This window comes from Colobus angolensis, unplaced genomic scaffold (genome assembly GCF_000951035.1).
Source record: "Colobus angolensis palliatus isolate OR3802 unplaced genomic scaffold, Cang.pa_1.0 Scaffold73, whole genome shotgun sequence".
Classification (NCBI taxonomy): Eukaryota; Metazoa; Chordata; class Mammalia; order Primates; family Cercopithecidae; genus Colobus; species Colobus angolensis.
The window spans coordinates 10,916,320-10,926,890 of record NW_012121043.1 but is presented as its reverse complement, the minus strand read 5'-3'; the positions used below and the strand labels follow the sequence as shown (position 1 = coordinate 10,926,890).

At 35.4% G+C, this 10,571-nt stretch overlaps 1 protein-coding gene across 1 annotated transcript in view; it reads right to left on the bottom strand.

Annotated features, from left to right (window-relative positions):
- The window catches only part of EPHA6 (EPH receptor A6), a 952,571-nt gene that overhangs the window by 402,479 nt on the left and 539,521 nt on the right, over positions 1 to 10,571 (bottom strand). The gene's annotated exons all lie outside the window — the stretch shown is intronic.

The window sequence follows — 10,571 nt, the reverse complement described above, 5'->3', positions numbered from 1 at the left end:
CTAGTTTTTTTTATTTTTTAGTAGAGACGGGGTTTCACCGGGTTAGCCAGGATGGTCTCGATCTCCTGACCTCGTGATCCGCCCGTCTCGGCCTCCCGGGCGCGGTGGCTCAAGCCTGTAATCCCATTCATCTTTTAATGGCCATTTGGGTTGCTTCCTTCTTTTGGCTACTGTGAATATTGATGTTATGAGCACTGGTACACAAATAACCATTCAAGTCCCTGCTTTCAATTATTTTGGGTATATATCTAGAAGTGGAATTACTAGATAATATGGTAATTATATTTTTAATGTTTTGAAGAGTTGCCATACTGTTTTCCATATCTAATTCAGAGGTTCTTTTTTAAACAGTAAAATATGTAAAATTCAAAAATGAAAAAGCAAATTAGCATGCCACTGTGGATTGCAACATTGATTTGCTAAAAGAGACTTGAGGTTAATTATTAACCTACCCCATTATTTTACAATGAGGTAAGTAAACCAGGGGGAATTTGTGAGATGTCTAACCCTGGTATTCAAATTTGCAGGCCAGTGGTTGTCCCATAAGCCTGCATTTCAAGTGGGTGCCTAAAACTTAGGATTCTAGAAAAAAAGATTAATACATAAACTTGTACAACTGTAGAAATAATTTACTTTTGCTTTTGCAGCACCTGAGATATATATATATCTATATAGATATAGGTATATATAGATATAGATAGATAGCAGGGGCAATGAGGCATAATTAAGCTATTGATATTTTCTATTAAAAACTCTTACATGTGGTGTTTAAGAACTGTTGTTGTGTGTAGAGAATTCTTAACCTTATTAACACTTCCACATTATCTCTTATACTAAATAAATTACACTGACAGAAAAAGCAAAATCTATAAAGTATAACAATAATAAATTATCCTTAAATTCTATAAATAAGTAATTAAATTACTCCCATTTCAAACATAGATTTTGTTCTTTTTTTTCAGGAGCATTACAGTAATCTTAATAAACTTAATACACTTAATAAACTTCCTAACTAATTTATTAACTAGTAAATAAATTTACAAACTAGGATCATAAACACTTTCACAGATTGGACCATCTGATTAAAAGAAAAATAAAATTGACACCTTGACTCAGTAGTTTGCATACCTCAATAGACTTTCCTTCAAGTTAATTAATGTGTAAATGCTCAACTATGGATTCAATTAACCCACAGGGTACTTGTTGCTGTGTTTTTTCAAAAAATAGCATGAAGCAAAGTACACCTAAATGATGTTAACACAATATATTAAGGTTTCAACATTAAGCAACCAGAAATAATAAAAATTACATTTTATCTCATTAGCTCATAAACATATACATACAACATTCTTAAATTACTATTTGGCCTAATGTATAAAGAGGCTAAATTTATAAATAAATAATAAATGTAAAATGACAATTGGACATTATGAAAACCTTAACTTTCTCATTTTCTAAATTTTAATTCTATATATTGCATGTGAAGTGTTTTATTTTTAATAATAAAGATTGAGCTACAATGTATTGTGACTTTTATCACAGAACTATAATGTAAAATAATTCACATGTAGGCATGGTCATAAACAGGCTGACTGGCAATATGGAATATCAAAATTATATATATTAATCTCTATCAAACTCAATCACAAGTCATTTAGGGCCATTGATTTCTGTGAAAATGAGAAACACGTAAATCTCCAAGTTACTCACTCTCATTCCACACTGAAGTATTTTATTGTATCATAATGAAATGATTTGTGTACTTAGTTGTTTTTCTCCTTTACCAAAATATACATTTCATGAAGGCAAAGTTGATGTCAATTTTATTTAGTACTTTTTCTTCAGTGGCTCACATAACCTGGTGCATCTTAGATCTTCATGAAATATTTTCTGAATGAATAAAAACAGGTTTTTAGGTAAACGTTCTGATTTCCTTTAGGTCCACTGCCATGTTTCTTTCAGATATAGTGTAATGACTTAAAAATCTGTTAGTGGGTATACTCAAGTTGCTATGGTTTTAATGTTTATTGCCTTCAAAACTCATGTTGAAACTTAATCCCCAAAGTGGCAATAATGAGAAGTGGGGCCTTGAGGAAGCGATTGGGTCATGAGAGCTCTTTCCTCATGAAGGGATTAATCCATTCACAGATTAATGAATTAATTAATTAATGGATTGATGGATTAATGGGTTATCATGGGACTGGGGCTTTATAAAAAGACAGATGCTAGCTAGCATGCTCAACTTCCTTGCCACATGGCACCCTGCACCACCTTGATACTCTGCAGAGTCCCGCCAGCAAGAATGCCCTCATGAACTGTGGTCCCTTGACCTTGTACTTTTCAGCCTCCATAAATGTAAGAAAGAAATTCTTTTTCTTTATAAATTACCCAGTTTCAGGTATTAAGCAACGGAAAACAGACTAAGACATAAGCCAAATTGCATGATTCATATTAAATTTCTGTTGCTATTCATGGCAACTGTTCCTGAACCTGGCATCCTGCACAGCACTGAAGTTTACCTCTGTGTGTTAAAAAGAATTGATCACTTGATCATTTTTGCAAAAGACTCAAGCTGTTAGATCAAGATTACTTTGGGGATGCTATTAGAGCCTAGCAGGTGAAACAAACAGCCGTTTTTTAACACGGTTTCTTGCTGATAGTTACAGCAACTCTAGGTGTACACATTAATGAGGCCGGCTGCCTAGTTTGTGCTATAAATGATGCATGCCTATGAAATTTTTGTGTTGTTTACACTAAAAAGAATGAGGCTCCTACTAGAGGTAGGAAAACAAAGCAATCCTTGATCCCCATTGGATGCAAGACTCACCAAGGTGCATAACAATCACAGTATTGGGAAAACAACTCAAAAGGGCACATCCAATTGATGGAATTGAGCTGAGTAATATCTCCTACAGAGATACTTCACTGAGCTAATAGAGCCAAATAAGCATAGGTAAAAGCACTTTAGTGTCGACAGTAGCTGAGTAGTCATAGAATGCATGAGGGGAGATAGTAAAAGTTGACAAGCAAAATAAATGTTTTTGTTTACTTAATTATTTTTCTCCTTATACTATATAAATACTATGTGAGATTATGTCCTATAGAGTTGATTCCTTTGATTTCATTTAGAGTTATACACATTATCTTCTAAATGCATCTTATTTTCTCAAATTCCATTAACCAAATGTGGTTTAAGTTAAATAATGCAGAAGAAAATTCATGTGGTCATAATCTTATTAGATTCCCAGTCCAGTGTGAAACAATGATATATGACTTCATCCCTTCTCCAAACCACACACAAAATTAAAGAAAAAGAAAGGAATAAAATTTATCCTGACCAGATAAAATTTTAAACAATACGAAATAAATAAATGCTGCAACATGTCTGGCAGTGTTCATTGACAATATTTGAAGACATTTTAAAATTAATATTCAAATTATGTTTTTATCAAATCTGAAATAAAATACTAAACATCATTATACAGAGAATTCTATAAAGATAGTGGAGTAGAAAGAACCAGGAATCTGTCTTCCCATCTAGGCAATAGTTGCATTGGCAGAGTCTGTCTGATGTAACTAATTTGGAAATCTGAAGTCTACTGAAGAATTGCAATATTCAGGGGTAGGTTTGGATGATAAATTGAAGTTGATTTCAGATCTTAGCACAGTAGCAGCTAACCTTCCCTCACTCCCAGCTCTGTGGCAGGCAGCTGTGCACTTGTTACTGGTGCAGCTTGCACACAGCTTGGGGGAGCCAGGGTGGCCATAAAAGACCCTGCCCTCCAAATATCAGGAACTGTGCTCTGATTGCTGATTGCTGCTTCTGATCACAGAGGTACAGATAAAGACACCTCCCTCGGCTAAGATGCCTTCCAGATATAAAGGGTGGTACTGCTTATTCCTCTTTATTTTTTTCTTTTTCCTCCTTTGGGAGCTGTACATGAAAGACAAGCAAAAAATTGAAAAGCACAAAAGAGAAAGACACAGGAAAAATTAGAAAGTGACCACACACGCTTAGAGAAAGGCACAAGCTTAGAAAAGACCTGAGAAGATCTAAAGTTTACACTGCATGCTGATCTTTGGCACAGAGAAGGCCTATAGCAATAAAAAAAAAAAAAGAAAACCCAACCCCAAAAAACAGTAACAAAAACAGCAAACCCTAAAAAGAAGAATTTATTTTCAGAGTTACCTCACTATTAGATTCAAACGCAAGTTTTCCACAAGAAAATCATAAGACACACAAAGAAAGAATATATGACGCATACAAAGAAATAAGGAAATATGACCCATTCAAAAGATTAAAACAACAACAAAAACTGTCCCTGAAAAAGACCTGTGGCACATCTACTCAACAAAGACTTCGACAACAACAAAAAACTGTTAAAAGATTTTCAAAGAGCTAAAATAAAATACAGAGAAATTTAAAAAATGTATGAACAAAATGGAAATATCAAGAAAGTAATAAAAAAAGCTAAAAAGAAACAAAAAATAAATTCTGGAGCTAAAAATACAATACCTGAAATAAAAACTAAAGGGATTCAAAGGCAGACTTGAGGATGAAGAATCAGTTAACTTGAAGACAGGGCAATGGAAATGATCAAGTCTGAGGAACAAAAAGAAAAAAACGGTTGAGGAAATGTGAACATAGCCTAAGCAAACTATGACACCATCAAGCAGATCAATATATGCAACATAGACGTTTCAGAAGAAGAGACAGAGAAAAGAGTAGAGGGAATAATTAAAGAAATAAAGGCTGAAAACCTCCCAAATTTGATGAAAGACATAGATATAAATATCCAAGCTCAACACACTCCAGGTAAGATGAACTCAAAAAAAAAAAAAAAGAAAAAGCCACAGCAAGGCACATTATAATTATAATCAAAATTTCAAAAGAGAAAGAGAAAATCTTATAATTAGCAAAAGAGAAGGAATTCATCATATTGAAGTTATCCTCAATTAGATTATCAACAGCTTTCTAATCAGAAACTTTGGAGGCCAGAAGTCAGTGGGATGGTACATTCAAAGTCCTAAAACAACCTATCAACCAAAATTCCTATATCCGACAAAAGGGTCCTTCAAAAGTTAGGGAGAAATCAAAATATTCCCAGATAAACAAACCTGAGTCAACTGATTATGAGCAGACTTCCTCTGCAAGAAATGCTTAAAGGAGTTCTGTAGGGTAAAATGAAAAGACATTAGACAGTAACTTGAGGCCATATGAAGAAAAAAAAATCTCAATAAAGGTAAATATACACGTAAGTATAAAAGATAGTATTATTGTACAAAGGTTCTAACTCCACTTTTTGTTTTCTACTTAAGTACTAATACACTAAAAAAATCAATTATTACTCTAAAAGCTAGTGCAATTCTAAGTCTGGTTTGCAACTGCACATTTAGTTTTTTACATAACTTTAAAAACTAATGCATTAAAATTATCACTTTGATTTTGGGAATATAAAGATATATTTTATCTTTATAAATATATATGAAGATGTATAAAGATATAATTCTGTGATATCAGCAACCAAGAGGGCATGGGGCAAAGTCGTAAACGGCAGAGATTTATATATTATTGAAGGTAAGCTGGTATGAATTCAAATTAAGAGTGTTGTAACTTCAGGATGTTAGATGTAATGCCCATAATAACCACAAAGAAAATAGTTACCAAATACACAAAAAAGGAAATGAAAAGGGAATTTAAATATTTCACTACAAAAAACACCACCACAAATAAGAAAATAATGCAGGAAATTAGGGGAAAACTCTATATGGAAAATAGAAGACAAATAGAAAAGTGACAGAGGTAGAGGTGACTCTTGAAAAACACGGGTTTGAACTGTTCAGGTTCACTCCTATACAGATTTTTTTCAAAGTTACACAAAATGTTTCTGCCTTTCCTGTCTCCTTTTCTACCTTATCCACATTTTCTGCCTCTGCCATCTCTAAGACATCAAGACCATCACCTCCTCTTCTTTCTTCTCCTCAGCCTACTCAATGTGAAATTGACCAAGATGAAGACCTTTATGATGTTCCATTTCCTTTTAAGGAATACTAAACATATTTTCACTTCCTTATGATTTTGTTAATAGCATTTTATTTTCTCTAGCTTACTTTATTATTAGAATACAGTACAACACATATAATATAGAAAATATGTGTTATTTGCTTATGTTACTGGTAAAGTTCCCAGTCAACCCTAAGTTATTAGTTATTAAGGTTTGTTGAGTTAAAATTACACACAAATTTTCGAGTGAATGGGCAGGGGTTAGTGCCCATAACTTCATTGTTGCTCAAGGGCCAACTAAAAATCGCTACTTACTGGTAATACTTTAAATGTAAATAGATTCAATTCTCCAATAAAAAAACAGATTGGCAGAATGGATAAAAACATATGACCAACTATACATTGTCTAGTTGGGTGCAGTGGCTCATGCCTGTAATCCCAGCAATTTGGGAGGCTGAGGAGGGTGGATCACCTGAGGTCAGGAGTTCAAGACAAGCCTAGCCAACATGGTGAAACCCAGCCTCTACTAAAAAGAAACTAGTCAGGCATGGTGGCACATGCCTGTAATCCCAGCTACTTGAGAGAGTTAGGCACGAGAATCGCTTGAACCTGGGAGGTGAAGATTGCAGTGAGCCGAGATCACACCACTGCAATCCAGCCTAGGTGACAGAGCAAGACACTATCTAAAAAGAAAACCAAAAAACACAAAACTATACATTAACTATAAGAGACTCAATTTAAATCCAAAGTTATAGATTGAAAGTGAAAAGACAGAAAAACATATTCCATGCAACTGTTGCCCAAAAGAGAGCAAGGGTGGCTATATTAATCAGGCCAAATAGATTTTAAATTAAAACACATTACAAGAGACAAAGAATGACGTTGTATACTAATGAAAATTTCAATACAGCAAGAAGACATAATAATTATAAGTATTTACACACATTACAACAGACCATCAAAATATATAAATCAAGAACTGATAGAATTGAAGGGAGGAAGAGTTCTACAATCCCAGTTGGAGACATCGATACCCATTGTCAATACTGGAGAGAAAAACCACACCAAAGGCAAGTAAGAACATAGGGCTTAAACCACAATGAACCTACCAGATCTAACAGATGTAAGCAACAACAAGAGCATATAAAATTTTCTCAAGTGCAGCTGGGACATTTTCCAGTGTAAACCAACATGTTAGGCCACAAATTAAGTTTCAACAGGTCAGAAAACATTGTTATCATGCAAACTATCTTCTGTGACCACAATAGGGTGAAGTGATACATCAATAACAGAAGAAAAACTGGAAAATCCACAAATTTATGGAAATTAAACACCACACTCTTAAGTAACCAATGTACCAAGAAAGAAATTACAAGGGAAATTAGGAAACACTTAGAGAAGAATCAAAACAAAATACAACATAACAAAACTTGTAAGACATAGTAAAACAGTGGTCCCCAACGTTTTGGCACCAAGAACTGGTTTTATGGAAAACAATTTTTCCATGGAATGAGGGTGAGGGGGATGGTTTTGGGATGATTCAAGCGCATTACATTTATTCTGCACTTTATTTCTATTAATATTGCATTGTAATATATAATGAAATAATTATACAATTCACCATAATGTAGAATCAGTGGGAGCCCTGAACTTGTTTTCCTGCAAGCAGATGGTCCCATGTGGGGGTGATGGAAGACACTGACAGATCATCAGGCTTAAATTCTCCTAAGGAGCCTGTGACCTCGATCCCTTGTATGCAGTTCAAAATAGGGTTCACACTCCTATGAGAATCTAATTCTACCACAGATCTGACAGGAGGCAGAGCTCAGGCAGTAATGCTAGTGATGGGGAGCAGCCGTAAATATAGATGAAGCTTTGCTCGCTCAACTGCTGCTCACCTGGCCCAGTGTTGGGTACACATGTATTTACAATTGTTACTTCCTCTTGCTGAATTGACCCTTTTATCATCAAATAATGAACTTGTCTCTTTTTATAGTTTTTATCTAGAAATCTATTTTGTCTGATATACATATAGCTACTCCTGTCCTTTTTTGTGTTTCCATTTGCATGGAATATCTTTCTCCATCCCTTTATTTTCAGTCTATGTGTGTCTTTATGGGCTAAGTGTTTTTCTTGTAGGCAATATAATCTTGGGTCTTGTTTTTAATCCATTCATTCAGCCAATCTGTGTCTTCTGAGAGAAAAGATTAATCTGTTAATCTTCAATGTTGTTATTGGTAAGTAAGGACTTTCTCCTACCATTTTGTTATTTGTTTTCTGGGTGTTTTGTGGTCTTTTCTTCCCTTTTCCTTTCCTTCCTATCTTCCTTTTTGTGAAGGTGATTTCTCTAGCGGTGTGTTTTAATTTCTTACTTTTTATTTTTTGTGTGTCTGTTGTATGTTTTTTGACTTCAGATTTGTCATGAGGCTTGCAAATAACATCTTATGACCCATTATTTTAAACTAATGACAACACAACCCTAATTGCCAAAACAAACAAATGGACTAACAAAAAATGAGATAACAAAAACTCTACACTTGAACTTCATCCCTTCTGGTTTTTAGCTGTTTGTTGTTTCTATTTATATCTTATTATATTGTCTATGTCTTCAAATTTTTGTAGTTAAATTTGATGGGTTCATCTTTTAGTGTTTCTAATCAAGATATGAGTAGTTTACACACCTCAGTTACAGAGATATAATATTCTGTGTTTTTCTGTGTACCTACTATTACCACTGAGTCTTGCACCTTCAGATTATTTCTTACTGCTTCTTAACGTCCTCTTCTTTCAGACTGAAGAACTCTCTTTACCATCTTGTAGGACAGTTCTGGTGTTGATGAAACCCCTCAGCTTTTGTTTGTCTCACAAAATCTCTATTTCTCCTTCATGTTTGAATGTTTGAAGGATATTTTTACTAGATTCCAGGACAAAAGGTTGTTTTCCTTCAGCACTTTAAATATGTCATCCACTCTTTCCTGACCTGTAAAGTTTCCCCTGAGAAATCTGCTGCAAGACATATTGGAGCACCTTTGCATGTTATTTATTTTCTCTCGCTGCTTTTAGAATCTTTTCTTTATCCTTGACCTTTGGGAGTTGGATTGCTAAATGCCTTGTGATATTCTTATTTGGGTTGAACCTGCTTGGTGTTCTACAACCTTTTTGTATTTGAACATTAATATCTTTCTCTAGGTTTGGAAAGTTCTCCATTATTATTTGTTTGAATAAACTTTCTACCCCAATCTCTCTCTCTCTACTGCCTCTTTAAGGCCAATAACTCTGATTTTCCTTTTTATTTTTATTTTTGGTTATTTTCTAGATCCTGTAGGTGTGCTTCATTTTTAAAATTATTATTTTTTGAATCCTCTGACTGTATTTTGAAATAGCCTGTCTTCAAGCTCATTAATTCTTTCTTCTGCTTGATCAGTTCTGCTATTGAGAGGATCTGATGCATTCTGAGTATTTCAAACTGCATTTTTCAGCTTCAGAATTTCCATTTTCAATCTTTTTGTTAAATACATCTGACAGGATTCTGAATTTCTTCTCTGTTTTATCTTGAATTTCATCAAGCTTCCTCAAAACAGCTATTTTGAATTCTCTGTCTGAAAGGTCACAGATTGGTCATGGTTACTTTATTTAGTTTGTTTGGTGAGGTCATGTTTCCTGGATGGTCTTGATGCTTGTGGATGTTCATCAGTGTTTGGGCAATGAAGAGTTAGGTATTCATTATAGTCTTCACAGTCTGGGCTTGTTTGTACTCATCTTTCTTGGGTGGGTTTTCCTGGTATTCAAAGGGAATTCAGTGTTGTGATCTAAATCTTTGGTGACTGCAATTGTATGTGCATTAGGGGTCACCCCTAGCCTAGTAACACTGTGACTCTTGCAGGTTCATAGAGACACTGTGTTGTTGGTCTTGAGTAAGATATAGAATTCCCTGGACTACCAGGCAGAGATTCTTGTTCTCTTCCCTTACTTTCCCTCAAACAGATGAACTGCTTGAAGCTGGGGAAGAGGTAACATAAGCATTCCTGTGACCACCACCACTGGGACTATGCTGAGTCTTACCTGAAGCTAGCACAGTACTGGGTCTTGCCCAAGGTCTGCAGGTACCACTGCCTGGCTGACACTAATGCTCACTCAAGGCCCAAGGGCTCTTCAGTCAGCAGATAGTGAATCCAGCCAGGCTTGTTTCTCTCCTTTCAGGGGTGCAAGTTTTCCATTGGCCCATTGTAGGTCCAGAAATGCTGTCTAGGAGCCAGGGCCTACAGCGGGAAACCTTTGGGATCTACTTGGGGCTTTATTCTAGTTCAGCTACATTGGCACCCAAGCCCCAAGAAAAGCTTCTTCCCATTCTTCTCCCTCCTTCCCTTATGCAGAAGGATTCTCTTCCCATGGACCCAACCACTCTAGGCCTGTGACAAATATTGCTGAACTATGACTAATGTTCGCTGAAGGCCCTAGGGCTCTTCAGTCAACTTGTGGTAAGTGATTCCAGGCCTGGTTATGTCTCTTCATGGCAGCAGGGGCCTCTGGTGCAGGGCAGATCCAGAAATGCGCCTCGGGAGTCTGT